This window comes from Globicephala melas, chromosome 10 (genome assembly GCF_963455315.2).
Source record: "Globicephala melas chromosome 10, mGloMel1.2, whole genome shotgun sequence".
Taxonomy (NCBI): domain Eukaryota; kingdom Metazoa; phylum Chordata; class Mammalia; order Artiodactyla; family Delphinidae; genus Globicephala; species Globicephala melas.
The window spans coordinates 53,420,199-53,439,856 of NC_083323.1; the positions used below are offsets into that span (position 1 = coordinate 53,420,199).

General features: G+C 36.1%; 1 non-coding gene and 1 pseudogene across 1 annotated transcript; both read right to left on the reverse strand.

Annotated features, from left to right (window-relative positions):
• Window positions 1-6,662: 6,662 nt before the first annotated feature.
• LOC115858786 (U6 spliceosomal RNA) lies at window positions 6,663-6,758 on the reverse strand (annotated as a pseudogene).
• A 4,684-nt stretch (window positions 6,759-11,442) lies between these two features.
• On the reverse strand, window positions 11,443-11,514 carry TRNAK-UUU (transfer RNA lysine (anticodon UUU)). Its single transcript has one exon. It is a non-coding gene; the product is annotated as a tRNA-Lys (tRNA).
• Between the last annotated feature and the right edge of the window lie 8,144 nt (window positions 11,515-19,658).

Sequence of the window (19,658 nt, forward strand, 5' to 3'; positions counted from 1 at the left end):
TAGAATAGCTTTCAAAAACAGTCATGGATTTTCTATATTGATTCCAGTCAATGCTACATACCAAAATGCTCCACAATTCTCTTTGAGGTATGGTCATCCTACTTTATAGACTTAATTACAGATATTTTGGGTACCATCAAGGTTTTCTGGGACCATATCCTTTATTTCTTTAGATCCCTTTTATCCAGGTGAAAAGATTTAGTAGATAACATCTGTAGTAGACACTGTCTGCTTAAGCTCATCTCTGTGGCTGCATGATTGATACCTAATGGTTAGTTGATGATAAAAGGAAAAAGTTGAGACTTATTTATGAATGACTTAGCTCAGTATGTGGGTCAAAGCCAAGAAAAGGATCACGTCTGCACTACAGATCCTTTCTTGGGTGGGCTTAAAAGAAACCAGAGAAATTCTCCCAATGATCAGAACTTTGGGTGGTACACCTGGTCATCGACTTTGCATGGAAAGACAAGTTTGTTCAGGGGCCTGCAAAGAGAACTATTGTTAGACTGAGGGCCAGGAAGCCTGAGGAAAAGTTATATGGATGGACCTAAGGAGATGGGCAAAAGTGTCAAGAGTTTTGTATTACATGTGAGCACCAACCATAAAGCATACACCACAGAGGAAGTATTGAACAAATTGACTGAATGATTACCACAGTTGGCATCAAATAGCCTCTATCCCCAGAGATGGAACAATGAGCACATGAATGTCATAGCCACAGGGGCAGGGATGGTGGCTATACAAGGGGCCCACAGCACAGTTCCTATTTACCAAGACTGAGCTAGCTGTTACTGCTGCCAAATGTCCAACTTGCTGGGAACAGAGACCAATGCTGAGCTTGTAATATGGAATCATCCCTAGAGGAGAAACAAATGGTGGCAAGTTAAGTACCTTGGACCCTGATTCTGGAAAAGGCAATGACTCATCTTGATTACAATTGATATTACATGCATGAATTTTCGTTTCCTGCCAGCAGTATCTCCACCATCTCCACCATCAAAGGGCTTACAGAGGGTTTGATCTCATGGCATAGGATCTTTTATAATGTATCAAACAACGGGCCACCATGCCTAGGAGATGCTCCATTCTAGGGCATCTAGTGTGTAATGACTAGTTGATATGGGGTTTTAAAGGTGTGGCCTCAATGCCTCAGTTTGGAACAACTCAGAGGAGCCATTTAGTTTCAGTGGATTGAAGTCTTTTTGTAAATGCATTATAGCCCAATTTCTTTCTCTGCTCAATCTTGCTTGCTTCCTTTCTTCCACAGGTTTTGATCCTGAGAGCACTTCTTGGCAGGCTAATCTCCATGTCAGAGCTGACTTTCATGGCAGTTTGACCTGCAATACCACCTTTATCTTTTCTGAGGTTTTAACAAAGCGTGTTGCAGTTACACCCTTGATTTTGTCTTTACCCTGAGGTCAAGTATTACTGGTAGTAGCCTAGACTTGCTTTTTCTCTGAAGTTGGAATTTGGTGATAAACAGTTTCATTTCTAACCCTGCAAGTTTCAAAATTTCCGGACTGTATATTTTTTCTCAACTATAATTCAGGCCGGTCTTTTTGAGTTCATCTCTTTATTATGCCTTTTCAAGTACAGCTAGCAGCAACCCACTTTTTAACATTCTGCTTTGAAATCATCTCACCTAACTTCACAAGTTTATTAAGTACATGTTCTGCCTTCCATGTTATTGCAGGTGACAATTTTCCCAAACGTTTTTCCACTACATAACACTGCTGCCATTTTTCCACTCTCCTATGACAAGTACATCATTGCCTGCTGCCCATTCCCAAGACCAGTGCTGCACAACTTAGGTTTTTGTTACAGCAGCACTTTAAATACCAAATTCTGTAACAGTCAAATTTTTCTGCCTTTCAAAACACTCCAAATCCTAGTATCACGCAATAATCTACATATATTTCTTATACATTTGTGGGTTGAATGGAGTTTGGCTGATCTTGGCAGGACTCAACTGGTCTCTAAGCTGCAAGTTGGGTCTAAGTCTGCTTCACACATATCTCATCTTCCTCAAGCCAGAAGCTAGCCCTGTTCTCATGCAAAAAGCAAGAGACCAAGAAACAAGCCCAACTATGCAACCCCACATCAGTAGAAGAGAAGTGTATTCCTCCTGTGGGGCAAGAGAAAGGGAGTGATCATTTGCTGAAAAATCTTCTATCTACTGTATTACCAGAATGCAGAATAGAGAGATAAAGTATGGAAAACATGAAAGAACAATAATTTAATGGAGAATGGATAAAACACAACATATGTCTAATAGGAGTTCCAGAATAAAAAATAAGCAATATTCAAACAGAAAATGCCTATGATTTTTTTCCAGAATAAAAAGCAAAGTCTTTAGATTCAAAAATTAAAATGAACTTGATGCAAGTAAAACTAAACAAAAACAACTCTCTCTCTACACACACACACACACACACACACACACACACACACTCTTTCTCTCTCTAAAGATACACAAACACATACCTATATGTACAGAAATTAAAATGTTTGATAAGAAAAAGAAAAATAAATCCATACATATACATTCATACCTATAAATACCTAGACCCATTTTCATGAGCATAAAAATGTGAATCTCAGAGAAAATCTTAAATACTAAGAGAAAAGACAGTTCCCTATTAAAGAAATGCCATTTAGGTAGAAAACTTCTCATCAGCTACAGCGTATGCAAGAAGACTTTGGCAAAATATCTTCAAAGTGCTGAGGGGAAAATTACTATCAGCTTAAAATTCTGTATGCAGTTAAATTATTCAAGATGAAGGGAAAGAGATTTTTAGGAAAAGATTGAGTTTACAGCATACTGACCTTCTCACAGCTTCTCACACAATGTACTTCAGGAAGATGAAAATTGAATTTAGAAATGAATGTAAGAAGCCATTATGAATGAGAAAATAAATACACATAACCATTGATTAGACTGATTTTGAAGGAGGGGTGTTTTAAAAAGTAGTTGTGTGGACTTCCCCGGTGGTACAGTGGATAAGAATCCTCCTGCCAATCCAGGGGACACAGGTTTGGTCTCTGGTCCGGGAAGATCCCACATGCCGCGGAGCAACTAAGCCCATGCACCACAAGTACTGAGCCTGTGCTCTAGAGCCCATGAGACACAATTACTGAGCCCACATGCCACAACTACTGAAGCCGGTGCCCCTAGAGCCTGTGATCTGCAACAAGAGAAGCCACCACAAGGAGAAGCTTGTGCACCACAATGAAGAGTAGCCCCTGCTCGCCACAACTAGAGAAAGCCCGCGCGCCTCAATGAAGACCCAATGCAGCCAAAAGTAAAATTAAATTAAATATTAAAAAAAAAAGTTGTTGTATGAATGAGTTTTTTTTTTTTTTTTTTGCGGTACGTGGGCCTCTCACTGTTGTGGTCTCTCCCGTTGCGGAGCACAGGCTCCAGACACGCAGGCTCAGCGACCATGGCTCACGGGCCCAGCCGCTCCGCGGCATATGGGATCTTCCCAGACTGGGGCATGAACCCGTGTCCCCTGTATTGGCAGGCGGACTCTCAACCATTGCGCCACCAGGGAATCCCTGTATGAATGACTTTTGAGGACATCATGCTGAGTGAAATAAGCCAGTCACAAAAAATAAATACTATAGTATTCCATTTACACAAGGTCCCTGGAGTAGTCAAATTCATAGAGACAGAAAATGTAACGGTGGTTATAAAGGGCTGGGGAAAGAGAGGAATGGGGGGGGCTGTTGTTTAATGGGTATAAAATTTCAGTTTTGCAAGGTGAAAAGAGTTCTGGAGATTGGGTGCATAGCAATGTGAATATAATTAACACTACTGAACTGTACACTTAAAAATGGTTGTGACAGTAATTTTGTTTTGCATATTTTATAATTAAAAATTAAAACAAAGAAAGTTGAAAGGAAATAATTTTAACAAATACAATAAATGGTCTAAGTGTAGCAGTATCAATTAACTTTAGACCGTTTTAAGAAAGTATGTTAAAAATTTAAGGGTAACTGTTACAAAAAGGAAAAAAAAAATAAGACAGTAAATTAAGCCAATCCACTAGAAGGGAAACAGCAATGACAGCAGCAACAATAGCAAATAGGGAAAAACTAAAAGAAGCAGCAATGGAAGGCATAGCATATAGAAAGCATAGCATATTTATGATAGTAGAAATAAGGCCAAATATAATCACAGTAAATATGAGTGATTGGATTTGTTAAAAACCAGAGGTTTTATACCTATTTAAAAAATAAAACAGCCTTAAGCAATTTATGAGGTACCAAAAACATGAAGACATACAGAAATGGTGAACATGAAATGATCGAAAATAATATGCCAGGAGAATACCAAAGAAAGTTGGTTATGCTGGTAGATCAAAACCTATTTTGAGTTGTCTTACCATCTATTATCAATCAAATTTCTATCAATATAGACTATGAGGCAAAAAAGAAAATAACTTATTAGAAAAAAGTCACTATTTAATGATAAAAATAACAGTTTATAAGGAAAATGTAGCATCTTGAATCTTTTCGTATCTAGAGGCATGACCTCAAAACATATAAAGCAGAAAGTCTAAAGAATTGTAAGTAGGAAAAAAAAAAAAAGAATTGTAAGTAGAAATTGAGAAACTCTTTTAAAAGATCCCAAATGCCGCAACTAAGACCCAGCACAGTCAAAATAAATATTTTTTAAAAAGCTGATGGATCAAGCAAAAATCAATAAAGATAGAGAATATTAGGACAACATAAGCAATATGCTTGATCTAATAATCATATATAGACTCTTCTGGCCAACAGTTAGAGAATACAGATTATTTCAAACATGGGTAAAACGTTTACAAAAATCAAGCAGTACAAAGCCATAAAGAAGATTTCAAAAAATATCAAACAATCCATGTCATAAAGAGCTCCTTTTCTGAACAAAATCAGAAATCTAAAGAAAAAGATGGCCCCAAATACTATGTGTTTGAAAACTAAATGGTTCATGGCTAAAATAAATCAAATTGGAAATTATATAACATTTATAAAGGAATAACAGTGAGAATAGTCTGGTGGTAAAACAGAACCAAGAGTGACATGTAAGGTCTAAATGCATAAATAAGAAAAAAATGAAAACTAGTGAGCTAAAATTTCATTTTAAAATATTGAAAAAGTACAACAGAATAAGTCACAGAAATTAACAAAATAGAAAATACAAACAAAAAGAAGGATCAAAAAAAGCCAAAATCTGGTCCTTTGAAAAGACAGGGATATTTTATAAAATGAGAAGAATGATGCCAGTGTGCAATGAATGTTAACTAATAGCTGTAATCATTAAGAGAAGATTGCTACTGAGCCATCATCTTAGTTTTCTGGGTTTATACCATGTAGTTAGTTTTTGCTGGTTCAAGTCCCTGGCATTTAACCACACAATAAAACAAAAAATCAGCCCATAAGTGATAACCTTTACAAATAATCATGAGTATATACTGTTGCTTCCTTTAATCGACTGCATAATGTTTTATAAAAATTACTTCATTTACTTGATAAACTGAAACGGCTATGGGGCTCGATTCCAGCCTAAAGGTACATGATATGCACCTATAAATATATAATTAGGCAGTTCTTAAAACCAAATTTGCTAGTGCTACATTGCAGGTCCAGCATCATAAGTACTAAAGCATTTTCCTGCCAGGCTTCCTTTATCAGTGTTATTACTAAGTGGAGAAGCTTGGCATTCAAATGTAGTCTCTATATGAGAATATGTAATGGAAAATTGATATCCTGGATATATCCTATATAATATCCTCTTACTATGTAAATCTTTCATAACTAAGGGTGTTTTCATTTTCTTAATATCTTGAGTATCTTAATATTTAAAAATCTTAATAACAGCTTAAAATCAATAATTTTGCCTGTAGTTTTCAACACAATTTTATGTAAAACATATTTATTATCTACTTTTCAGGTCAGTGACTCATTTAAAAAGACTTTTAAGTGAATCTAGCTTTGGGGAAGAAATGTGCTTATTTTTAAATAATAGGTTTTTGATTAGAGTTTTACAAGGTGGTTGGTTATCACAGATTACGTTCACATAAGGTATGTGAATTTCAATCTATGTGAACTTTACTCCAATCAAAGTACTGTGTTTCCTTGGACTAAGAAGACTTTGCTTTTTAATCTTATACATGTATTAGGCTAGGTGCGTGTGATGTTAAATTTTAAAATTTGTGCAATTAAATTTTAAAATTTGAAATATTTTAAAAAATAGGAAATTACACAAAGTAATAAAACATACAGTAGAAAATGACCATAAAGAATCCTCAATAGTTAACATTTTGTCATAATTGCTTTATCTTTTTATAATATAGTGACTAAAACATTAAGGATAAGTTGGAGTCTTTGTCCCCCCAATCTAGTCCCATTTCCTTCCCCTTTCCCTATAAATTCAATGTGTCTTTTCTTTCTTTCTTGTTTTAAATGTCTCTCTATATTTATTTCTCTGTATCTTAGACTGGAACACAAAGCTTTAATTTTAATTTGAAGATAGGTGAAAATCACAACTTGGACTTGGTTCAAGGCTTTTATAGTGGTGTACCACAAAAGCAGTTAATAAGCAGTGCTAAGGATATAAATGAGGTAAGGATGCAGGTAGGTGAATTCATCTGCCCACTTCCTGCTTGTTTGTATATCACAAAAAATTTGGTGGCTTCAACAGCTCTAGCAACTTAGCCAGGCTAATCTTCTCTGTATTGTTCCAACTTTAATATATGTGCTGCTGAAGCAAGCGCTCGATGTGTCTTTTCATTCAAATTTTATGCCTTTACACACGTAAAAATATATTCAGATAAAATTTAGAGTATTGTTTTATGTTTTAGACTTTACTTAAATGAATTCATTCTGTATAAATTATACTGCAACTGCTTTTTTTTTCTGACAGCATTGTTTTTTATAATCCACTAATTATGTATATATGTATGTGTATATATATATATATATATATAATTTGTGGGTTGCTTTTACTTGCTGTATGATATTCTATCATTTAAACATACCATATTTTAGTTATTTTCCTTCCGATAGACATTTCAGTTTTGGTCAATATTTTGCATATGTACCCTCTTATAAATGTGTGAGAGTTTCTCTAGAGTATGTATCTAGAAGTAGGAATGTTGAGTTTTACGGTATGTTCATGTTAACCTCCATGTCCTTTATTTACTTTTTGCCAAAGTATTATTCCTAAATAGTTAAAAATTCAGAGTATAGCATAAAAATTGTAGAGTAGAGTATAGCATAAAAGTATAGCATAAAAAATTGTAGTCCCCTTTTCTACCTTCTCTCATTCTTCTCCCTGGAAGCCACCACTTCCAACTGTTTTAAAAGTTTATTCTGATATTTACCTCCATTTATATACAATACACACGTAGAGCCATCGCTTGATTATTAATTGTAAACATCTGTTGTCTTCTTGCTTTGGAACATAAAGACTTTAGCTCATTCATAGCTTCTTATTCCTTCCTTCTGTTTTTCTGTATAATTTTGTATCTCAGTTTTTGCTTATTAAATCTCTAATTGTGTCAGCATCTTTTGACTACGTAAATATTGATCACTGTTGGGCCAAGCATTAGACTATACTTTTATTTCCTATCTTTTTTTCTGAAGTTGATAATTGCTTGATTTTTTATCTTCCTTCATTATTTTTCTTTGAAAATTTGAATAAAGTTTTCCCATAGTTCCAAAACTGCCATAAAATATATCTCAATATAATTTTCATCAGGCCTAAACTTCAGGACAACTTATTTGTTCTATTTCCCCCCTGGAAACATCAACATTGGACATATCTGATGTCCTGACAATCTGAATTGGTTGCATTCTCAGCTTTGATGTTCACTGTTATCTTGGAACTTTCTTTCGTCACCATTTTTGGAATTTTGTTTGCTTTCCTTCTATCTTCTTTCTGGAGCCAAAAGGAGGAAAGAGGAGAAGGGTCCTACTGCTCAGTATGAACTCTTTTCACCACCTTTTCATCTATGCCTGGTCATCTTCCAACTGGGACCTCTCTGTATTTCCAGAGAACAAATACTTGTTTCCCTGCAGGGATTGGGGAAGTTGCCTGGCTTCTTTGAGGATGAGAACTTGGGAGTTTCATTACAAGCTGTACAGTCTTACAAGCAATCTCTGTGTTTTCAGCCCCTTCTCTGCATCACTGCCTCCAACTCTTGAGCCATTCTAAGGTTCTGAGGGCTAAGGCAGCTTGCTTATCTTTGCTTCTCCCAGTATAGGCAAAAATGTTGTATTTCTGTTTCTTTTTCTTGTTGTTTGAGATAATTTCCAAATGGGGAAGCAGTCAGAAACGTCTTCTGTTCGTTCTACTATGATATACTGCTTCCTCCGAGGACACAGAAGTTAGACTTCCACATTCCCAGTAACTATTGTGGCAGCAGTTGCTGGAACCAAGTTAGGAACGCCACTGAGAGATCGGTAAATTAGACTGAAATTAACTGAAAGAGCTAGATAAAGCTTATCTATCAGCCAGGATAAGGACTTAATGTTAGAGAATTAAATTGAGTGTAAAAAGAGAAAGGAAAGGGTAGCCCCTTTTCAAGGTGGCAAAGATATTTCTGAGTCCTCCTTTGGAAAATTCCTTCAAAACAAAGAGAAGAGAAAAATGAAACTCTGACTTTATCTGTGATGAAAATAGGAGACATTTGTATCTCTGAACCATCTTAAGTGCTTACAGGAGAAGTACCGATGTGAGGCAGGTTTGCTGCATGATCTGACCCCAATCTAACCTTACAAGATTATCTTTTATCACTTTCTTACATGTACCTCATGTTTAAACAAAAATGGGTCCTTCAGTTTCCCAGACTATATCTACCTTTCATATCTTCTTGTTATGCAGGACACATGCTATTCTCTCCTCATAAATTAATGGTGCTTAACGTTGGCTTGTGTGTGTGTCAGGAGAGGTGTTGAGAATTAAATATCCTCCTAGTGAGCTAGTATGCAGTTAAGATTAAAAACCACTGGTCTGGAATGTCCTCACCACCCCTTTTCTCTTCTGCCCTCAGGCTTTTCTGTAGCCAAACTCTACTCATTGTTTCTGGTCATCTCAAGGTCCACCTCAAACTCTTCCTGACCCTCCTCACCCTCCATTCCCCTATCCAGATATTAGTTCTTCCTCCAGTGATCCTCTGTAGCTCTTTATTTGTACACTTCTTCTGGCACATATTATATTCTTGAACATGGAGGAATGACACTTGTTATTTGTTTTTGTCATCTCTGGACTGTAAATCTCTGGAACGATTGAGCCTCTTCATTTTTACATCTTTCAAAGCATCTAGCACAGGGGCTTTCATATAAGTGGCTACTCAATAAACATTTGTAACATTGAATAATTCACCTTTGATGAGGTGCATTTTTTTTAACTGAGAAAACTGAGATTAGAAGTCTGTGGGATGTGAAAATGAGGGCATATTCAGTGACAGGTCAGGATTAATGAGTATTTCTTCCATGTTTGAGTGTATGGTTTAAAGGACTAAAAGTCTGGCTAGCTATAATGTTTCTAACACAGAGATAAGTAATATACACATCTTCAAAGTTTTACCTAAGTTTACAATTTCTAATTTTCTGTCAGAAAACAACTCTGAAAAGAGAGCCACCTTAATTATTGTATATTTCTAGACCCAATAATTAGAGAACCAATTAAGTAGTATTTGCTGACTAAAAAATTACACAACATAGGAAACAGGAAATTATAGTGCAATATATCAAAGCAACAGTACTTATAAATTCAAATTGCTTGAGTCTGTCAGCCTTTACCTGGTGCGTTTTAGATATTCATTGTTTGAAGGACTTAAATAATACAAGGTGAATTGATGTAAAAGTCTGAAGATGGGGGTCAATGCTAAAGATTTGGGGGAGGGGGCAGTAATATACTGGTGGTAGCTAAGGCCCAGAGAATAGATGGGATTGCTTCAGAAGAGTATGTCAAGAGAAAGATGTGGACCAAGAATGGCATTCTAAAACTCAATAACATTTAAGGGATGTCATAGGAAGAAGAATTTATGAAGGTGAATGAGGAGGATAGGTCAGACAGGAAAAGGAAAAGCAGGAGGGAGTCAAATTTCAGAAGCCAAGGGATTAGAGAATTCAAGGACCCAGGAGGACTTCTGGTTTGAAGATGGTGTCATATGTAGTTGGCATTTTCCTTTTCTCTTACTAAAAATCATCTGAAAGCAGCAAGGAGAATGAGAAAATAAAAGAACACAAACCAAGAGACAGCTAAAACCCCAATCCACCAGATAGGTGGAAATGATGCTGAAAGCTTTAAAAATTAAGCAAAAGTAGTTGTAGGAGGAAGCAGAGAGAGCACACCATTATCTTAGAATATCTTAGAGCCAGCAAAGTAAACTTCTCAAAGGCAATAAGCATAGCCTAGGGAACAAAATCTAAATATGTTGTTTGGGAATAGGGTATATGTTGGTTGGATGAGACTGCCTGTAGGATCAATTGTTAGAAGTGGGATTGCTGGGTCAAAATGCAGGAACCTTGGAATTTTTGTTAAATATTGCCAACTTGTCTTCTACAGATTTTAAACTCATTTACACACCAACCAGTAATGTATAAAAATGCCCGCTTCTCTATGCTCTTGTCAAGAGTGTGATATTAAACTTTTGAATCTTTGCCAAAGTTATAGGGGAAAATTGATATTTCAGTGTATCTTTATATATATTTCTCTTCCTGTGAGAAAGTTGGAACATCTTTTCATATGACCAAGAACCCATGAAGTGTCTCTAGATTTTTCCACAATTTCCATATTTTTCTCTATAATGCTGATTTGGAGACACTCTTACTATATAAGGGAAATTAATCATTTGTCAATGAATAAATTGCAGGCTATTTCCAGCTTTGCTCTTTTTAAAAAAACTTTAGTGGGTTTTCCATGTAATTTTTTTTTTTTTTTCGGTACGTGGGCCTCTCACTGTTGTGGCCTCTCCCGTTGCGGAGCACAGGCTCCGGACGCGCAGGCCAAGCGGCCATGGCTCACGGGCCATGTAGGATCTTCCCGGACCGGGGCACGAACCCGTGTCCCCTGCATCGGCAGGCGGACTCTCAACCACAGCGCCACCAGGGAAGCCCCATGTAATTTTTATAAAAACTAATTGTAGTCAAATTAGTTTTTTCATTTATGGCTTTTCATTTGGAAGCATACTTAGAAAGAATTTCCTTATTTCAAGATCGTAAATTTTTTTTCACATGGTTTCTTCTAGCTCTTTTATAATCTATTACTATTTGAGTCTTTGATCAATCTGGAATTTTTCTTATTTTAAAATGGGAAATATGAATCAAATTTTGTTATTTTCCATAAGGCTACTCCAATAGCATTTATTAAGTAATCATCTTTCTCTTAATGACTCAAAACATCTACCTTTTTTTTCTTTGTCCACTCTGTGTGGCTTGTGGGGATCTCAGTTCCCTGACCAGGGACTGAACCTGGGCCACGGCAGTAAAAGAGCCGAATCCTAACCACTGGACCACCAGGGAACTCCCCTTCATGACTCAAAACGTTTAAATTCTCATTTTATTTTATCTGTTTCTGGACACTCTAGTCTATTTCTTCTATCTGTTGGTTTATTATTATGCTATACCACACTGTTTTAATTAACTAGTTGGTTACTTTTTTAAATACTCTTTTTCAGAAATGTATTGGCTATTACTTATTTTTTAAACTTAAATTTTTGTTTAAAAATTGTGGTAAACTGTACATAACATAAAAATCACTATTCTGACCATTTTTAAGTGTATAATATAGTGAAGCTAAGCACATTTCCATTGTTGTGCAAACATCAACACCATCCACCTCCAGGAATCTTCCCAAACTGAAACTTTGTACTCATTAAACAATAACTCTCCATTCCTCCCTTCTCTCAGTTGCTGGCAACCATGATTCTACTTTCTGTCTCTATAATTTGACTACTCTAAGTATCACATGTAGGTGGAATCATATAATATTTGACTTTTTGTTTCTGGCTTATTTCACTTAGCATAATGCCCTTAAGATTCAAACATTTTGTAGCATGTGTCAGAATTTCCTTCCTTTTAAAAGGCTGAGTAATATATAATGATACATTATTATTGTCATATATTATCTTTCTGTACCATTCATCTGTTGATGAACACTTGGGTTGCTTTTACCTTTTGGCTATTGTGAATAATGCTGCATGAGCATGGGTGTACAAATACCTGTCTGAGTCCCCACTTTCATCTCTGTTGGGTATATACCCAGTAGTGGAATTACTAAATCGGATGGTAACTCTATTTCATCTTTTTGAGGAACAACTATACTGTTTTTTGATGAAAAACTATACTGTTTTTGACAGTGGCTGCATCATTTTGTATTCCCTTTTCACTCTGTTGATAGCGTCCTTTGCTCCACAAATTTTACAGTTTTGATGAAGTCCACTTTATCTTTTTGTTTTCTTTTGTTACCTGTGTTTTTGGTGTCATATCCAAGAAATCATTGTCAAATCCAACGTCATGAAGGTTTCCCCCTATGTTTTCTTCTAAAGATTCTATAGTTTTAGCTCTTAATCCATTTTGAGTTAGTTTTTGTATGTGGTGTAGGGTGAGAGTCCAACTTTTTGTGTGTGGATATCCAGTTCTTCCAATACCACTTGTTGAAAAGATTGTCTTTTCCTGATTATGGTCTTGGTACCCTTGTCAAAAAGCATTTGATCACATATTATTTGTTTATGTTTTGTATATAAAATTTAGAATCAGCTTGCTAATGGAAGAATCCTGTTAGTATTTTTTTAAATTGAGGTATAATTGACATACAACATTATTTTAGTTTCAGATGTACAGCATAATTGTTTGATATTTGTATATATTACAAAATGATCAGCACAATAATTCTAGTCAACATTTGTCAACCATACGTAGTTACAGAATTTTTTTCCTTGTAGTGAGAACTTTTAAGATTAACTCTCTCAGGAACTTTCAAATTGCAATACAATATTATTAACTATAGTCACCATGTTGTACAGTACATCCCGTGACTTAATTGATTTTATAATTGAAAGTTTGTATCTTTGACTCCCTTCACTCATTTTGCCCACTCCCCATCCCCCACCTCTGTCAGCCATCTTTTCTGTATAGCTGTCCTGTTAATATTCTTATTGGGGTTGCACTGAATTTATACATTAATTTAAGGAGAATTTATATCTTAATAATGTTGAGTCTTTCTAACGAAGGATATGGTATGCTTCTTCATTTGTTTAAGTCTTCTTTTGTGTCCTTTAATATTATTTTAAAAGTCTTTATATAAATGTCACATACTTTTTTACTTAATAAAATCTTAGCTGTTTTATCCTTTTTTATTGTTATAAGTGAGCTTCTTTCTTAATATTTTTAAACCAATCACAGTATGTGTATATGAATTCCTCTGTTTTCAGTTCATGGAGAAAATATGAATATATATATTAATTTCATGGTGAAATGCGTGGGTCGCAATTTTTACTTATCCTTCAGCAATATTTTCTGGAGAATGTTCTTCATAAGCTTTCCGTATTTATTTACTCTGGTAGAATCTTTGTACAGATCTTGTGCTGGTTCTTTATTGATTACTCATTTTGAAGGAGGTAAGTTTTTGCTGGACGAGGTACGTGTGGGTGGCTCATGTTGGGAAGGAGCCAGAGCTGTGTTGAGGCTAGCTGGAATTTCCTTATGATCTAGAATTTGTGTGTGTGTGTGCGCGTGTGTGCGTTTTAAAGCCTTTACTTCTCCCCAGTCAATGGAGATAGGCATGTATATCCAATGGAATAGAGATTTTCACAGTGCAATGTCTCTCTTCACCCTTCTGTCACAGACACAGACCACTTCCTAATATGTCTTGCTTGTTTTAACCCTTATTTAGCCCCACTGCATCTTTTTATTGGACTTAAACTCTTTGTTTAACATGGTTTAGGAATCTTTACTCTGGAAGTCTCCAACTTAGGGATTTGTAAGAGTTTTTATATATTTTGGATAATAGCTCTTTGTTGCTTATGTGTTGAAAATATATTCTTTCCTCTTGCTATACTATTAAAAATATTTTCATGGGCTTCCCTGGTGGCGCAGTGGTTGAGAGTCCGCCTGCCAATGCAGGCGACACGGGTTCGTGCCCTGGTCCGGGAGGATCCCGTGTGCCGCGGAGCGGCTGGGCCCGTGAGCCATGGCCGCTGAGCCTGCGCGTCTGGAGCCTGTGCTCCGCAAAGGGAGAGGCCACAACAGTGAGAGGCCCGCGTACCGCAAAAAAAAAAAAAAAAAAATATATATATATATATATATATTTTTTTTTTTCAGTAATTTCCAAATCTTTTTAAAGATAGCATAGGTAACTTCTGGTTATAATATATAATAGCAATACATGTATATCATAGAAAATTGGAAAATACAGAGAAGTATAATAAAGAAAATAAAAATGACCTATATTTTAACTACTCAGAGATGATTACTTTTTAAAATATTTTGTTTCATTTCTTCCAGGCATCTCTCTTTCTCTTTCTTTTTATAAAATAGACTTTAGTTTTTAGAGTAGTGTTAGGTTTACAGCAAGATTGAATGGAAGGTACAGAGATTTCCCATGTACTCCCTACCCCTACACATACATAGCTTCCCCCACTATCAACATTCCTTACCAGAGTGGTACATTTGTTACAACCTTCATTGACACATCATTATCATCCGAAGTTCATAGTTCAAATTAAGATCCACTCTTGGTTTTGCATATTCTATGGGTTTTGACAAATGTATAATGACATGTATTCACCATTATAGTATCATACAGACTAGTAGCACTGGCCTAAAAATCCTTTGTGCTGGGGCTTCCCTGGTGGCGCAGTGGTTGAGAGTCTGCCTGCCGATGCAGGAGACACGGGTTCGTGCCCTGGTCCGGGAGGATCCCGTGTGCCGCGGAGCGGCTGGGCCCGTGAGCCATGGCCGCTGAGTCTGCGCGTCTGGAACCTGTGCTCCACAGGGGGAGAGGCCACAACGTGAGAGGCCCGCATACCGCAAAAAAAAAAAAAAAAAAAAAAAATCCTTTGTGCTTTGTCTATTCATCCCTCCCCCCAAGAATCCTTGGCAACCATGGATCTTTGTACAGTCTATATAGTTTTGCCTTTTCCAGAATATCATATAGTTGGAATCGTATAGTATTTGGCCTTTTCAGATTGGCTTCTTTCACTTAATAATATGCATTTAAGCATTTAATATGCTTCTTCCATGCATTTTCACAGCTTGGTAACTCATTTCCTTTTAGCACTGAATAATATTCCATTATCTGGATGGACAACAGTTTATCCTTTCACCTACAGAAGAATATCTTCATTTCTCCCAAATTTCGGCAGTTATGAATAAAGCTACTATAAACATCTGCAGGTTTTTGTGTGGACATATGTTTTCAACTCGTTTGAGTAAATATCAAGAAGCATGATTGCTGGATCACATGCTAAGAGAATATTTAGTTTTATAAGAAATGGCCAGACTGTCTTCCAAAGTGGTTGTACCATTTCGTATTCCCACCCGCAATGAATGAGAGTTCCTGTTGCTTCACATCCTCATTGGCATTTGGTGGTGTCAGTGTTTTGGACCTGTCATTCTACTAAGTGTGTAGCAGTATCTCATTGCTGTTTTAATCAGATATTTTTCAAAATCTTTTGGTTCTTATGTTTAGTTTCTCAACTTGTTAAATTTTCTTCCTTTTCACTAATTGGCTTAATTTTGTAATTTCTTTTCAAAATAATTATTAGTGTTTTTCTTTATTGTATTTATATTTTTCCTCGTAGTTTATTTGCACTGCTTACTTTCACATGACTTATACTTTGTTTTGTTTTTGTTTTTGTTTTTGTTTCTTGCAGTATGCGGGCCTCTCACTGTTGTGGCCTCTCCCGTTGTGGAGCACAGGCTCCGGACGCACAGGCTCAGCGGCCATGGCTCACGGGCCCAGCCGCTCCGCGGCATGTGGGATCTTCCCGGACCGGGGCGCGAACCCGTGTCCCCTGCGTCGGCAGGCGGACTTTCAACCACTGCGCCACCAGGGAAGCCCATGACTTATACTTTGTTCTAGTACTTTTTTTTTCGTTCCAGTAGTTTGTTTCTGTCTCTCATTAGGTTCTGCCTTTAGTAAAGGCATTCTCAACAGTTTTTTAAAATGACACTTCAGTAATTTAGCTGTTTAATAATACTCCATAATTTTGTTTTAGATTTTTTCACTTTCTGAAACTTAACAGGTATTTTCTGTTTCCATCTCACATTCTCTTTGATCACTAGGTTAAAAAAAAATTCCCAAATCCATAGGTTAGCTTGTTGAGTAAACCCTGTGACAGAATGAGATTTTGTGTTGTGTTTTAAAGTTAATATGTTAGAATAATTTAATTTAGCAAGTTATTCAAGGAGGAAGACTCACTGATACAATTCTAATTTAATAGAAGAAGGCACAGTTTTATGTACAGGGTAGGTGGGTCATTTATAATAAGAGCAGTAAGGTTATATTTAGTGATTTAATTGTCGTAAGTTTAGTGAACAAATTCAACCCCTTATGACAAATATTGCTTACAACTTTAAGTGAAAAAAATTTTTGTTAGCAAATAAATCTCTTATAAAAAATATATGTCTTTTCAAAGTTTCAAGTCAACAGTCCTAAAAATTTTACTATTAGAACTAACTTCTGAATATTTTAGAATAACTCTGTCCTTGGTATACAGAAATTCAGGTTTATATTGGTTTAGACTAAGTGTAGATTTAGTTTATTTTGTGGTTACTGTTTGTAGATATTCTCTAGTCCTCTCTTGTATCTACCAATGCTTTGCATTCGCCAAAGCACTTGTGTTAGCAACGTCTTCAAGTTTTCTATTAAATACAAGTAAAATTGTGACCTGAGGTTTCACTTAAATTTTAACTAAACCTAATTTCTTCATTTCACACCTCAAATAACCAAATTAATTTCTTTTAGGTCTATATTTGAACTCCTATAAATCAACCAAGGTTTTGTTTTTAGAGCTGGAGCGTATTTTTATTCATCGATTTACAGAGGTATAATATTAATAAGAGGGACTTTTAAATTGGGTCTTTTCAAAAATATTTTTCCATAAAAATGTTTTCTTTTGCTATACTCACCTTGACATATTCATTAATAAAATATTATTTTGTCCTCATCTTTTCTCATGTAGTCCAAATCACAGTTTTCATATACTGACATTTTAATCTCATCATTTCAAATCCCAAATGCCAAAATGTCTAGCTACTTTGCAAGTATGATATTATTGAATGTCCTATGTAAATGTGTAACTGCTTGAAAAAAAATGTCCTTCAGGATATCTTTGGTAAATAGATGTTATCTACCCTGATTATTATTGCTTTATTGACTTTGTGACTTACAATGAGGTATCAACAAAATGTAAAAGAGAAGGAAAATAAGTGGCTAGGAATAACATTATATCTAATAATACTTGAAATATCTATTTGGCTTATAGATTTAAGAGTGTACATAAAGATAATACTACTATATTTTAGAAATAGATCAGTGCTTGACATATTATAGGTGCTAAATAAATATTTATTAAGTGAATGAGTAAAATTCAGAATTTTCACAGGAGGTAAGAACAAGTACAGTTTGGGTTAAAATGTTTGGTTTCTTTGCTGAATAGCAAATGGTAGTGTTTTTCTGGGATAATATCCTCCACTTTAGTAACTGGTAAGTGAAAGGCTACACAACTGACTACATAGCTTTTCAAGGAATGGGGAAGATGTGTTTATCAAACCTGAGGAGGGGAGTCTCTTTTACCTTTCCTTTACCTCCCTCTCTTCCTTTCTCCCACTCTTTTTCTTTATAAATTAGAAATCAATTCAATTCAGATTTATTTAGAAAAATCCAGAAGTAAAGCTTCTTTATTCCCCTTCCCCACTTTCACCTAACTGAGTAGAATTTTGGTACGTGTATCTTAGGTAAGTTTTCCTGGGGAAAAAGATTCTTAGATGCACATTTGTTTGCCAGAAATTTATTGAAGGATGTCCTTGAGATTGATATCCATGGGGGATCAAAGGAAGTAAGAATGGCAAGAGGGAGGAGTTGAGCTGTGATTCAGTTGTGACAATGGCCTCAGCCATCACAAGGGGAACTCTGGAACTAGTATGGCCCTTCAGAGGTGTTCTACTTTGAAGGAAGTGCTGAGCTTTTATACCCTTGTATCTGGATTAGACATTGGAGGTAGGTGGAACCCAGGAAAGAGGTTTGATCTTGGCCAGATAGCTCTCTTGAACTGACTTAGGAGAGGTCTGGCAGAACCCACCTATAATGAGCAGTTCTGGCCCACTGGTCACTTGATCTCCCATGGTCAGGCCTCTGTCTCTACCAAGGTCCAGTAGCATTCCAGAGACCTTTTATAATTTTTTAAAATGCTGTATAACTCACTACTACAGATGGCATAGTTTGATCAGAACCCTAAGGATGTACATTTGGGAGCTTGTCATAAACTCCACATGATATCTTTTCCCATCCCTGATACCTTGAATACTGAAGGATCTGCCAAATCATATGGTCCAAGCACTCAACCTGGACCTGCTGCAAGTCTCTTTCCCGCTTTGAGTCTCACTCACACTTTCATGGCACCTGTAAAGTGCATCAGAGCAGTATTTACTAATGTGTAATATGTTACTTCCAGAACCAAAAGACAAATGCAGGGCATTATGCTTCCTTCTTTGTGCAGGGAGAGACAAGATGCAATAATTTGTTCCTTAGTTTAGAAAGAATGTCATGACTTGTCCCAGAGCACCAGACTCCTACATATTACTTATATGGAATTTTCCTGAATTTTCATATAGTTTAACTCCCACTTTTAAAAACAATTTATTTATTTTTTTTAACATCTTTATTGGAGTATAATAACTCCCACTTTTTGGAACACATATGTTATACCAAGGCCTATTATATGTGTGCAACATTTTTTTTTTTGTATGCAACTTCTTGCTCATCCAGTCTGATTAGCAAAGTATCATCAATAAAGTGAACCAGTGCCATGTCTTGCCAAATGACCAGTTCAGATCTTTATGACTATATTATGTCAGAGGGCAAAAGAATTAATCTAGTTCTGGTTAAGACTGTAAATAAATACACACATTTGCTTCAATTGAATTCAAACGATTTCTCATCTTTCCAGTAGGGATGGGAAATGACATGTTCATCAGATCAATGATAGTATACCATGCACCCAAGGCCATGGTAATCTGTTCTAGCAAAGAGGTCACATCTGGCATAGCAACTGCAATTGAGGTTGCTTTCTAATTGAGATTGCCTTCCTTTCCTGTCATTCTCCAAGATACATCTTTTTTTTTTTTTGGTAAAGTCCAGGCTGGTTAATGAAATGGGGATATGATGAGAACCAGCAACCATGCATCCTGAAGGTCTTTAATGGTGGCACTAGTCTCTGCTACTCCCCTCAACTCCCAACCAGGGATAAAATACTTAAAAAAACTATAATCTTGATGAAGGTGGTTTGAAGCTGCATAGGTCTTATCCCACAGTCCAAGGAACCAATATGGAGGTTCTGCTAATTACCAAATATGTTCATAATAATTATGCCCTTAGGAACAGGAGAGGGGACAAATAGACACTGGAGCGCTCTGTGGACCCACTGTTAGCAGAGGAATTTGAC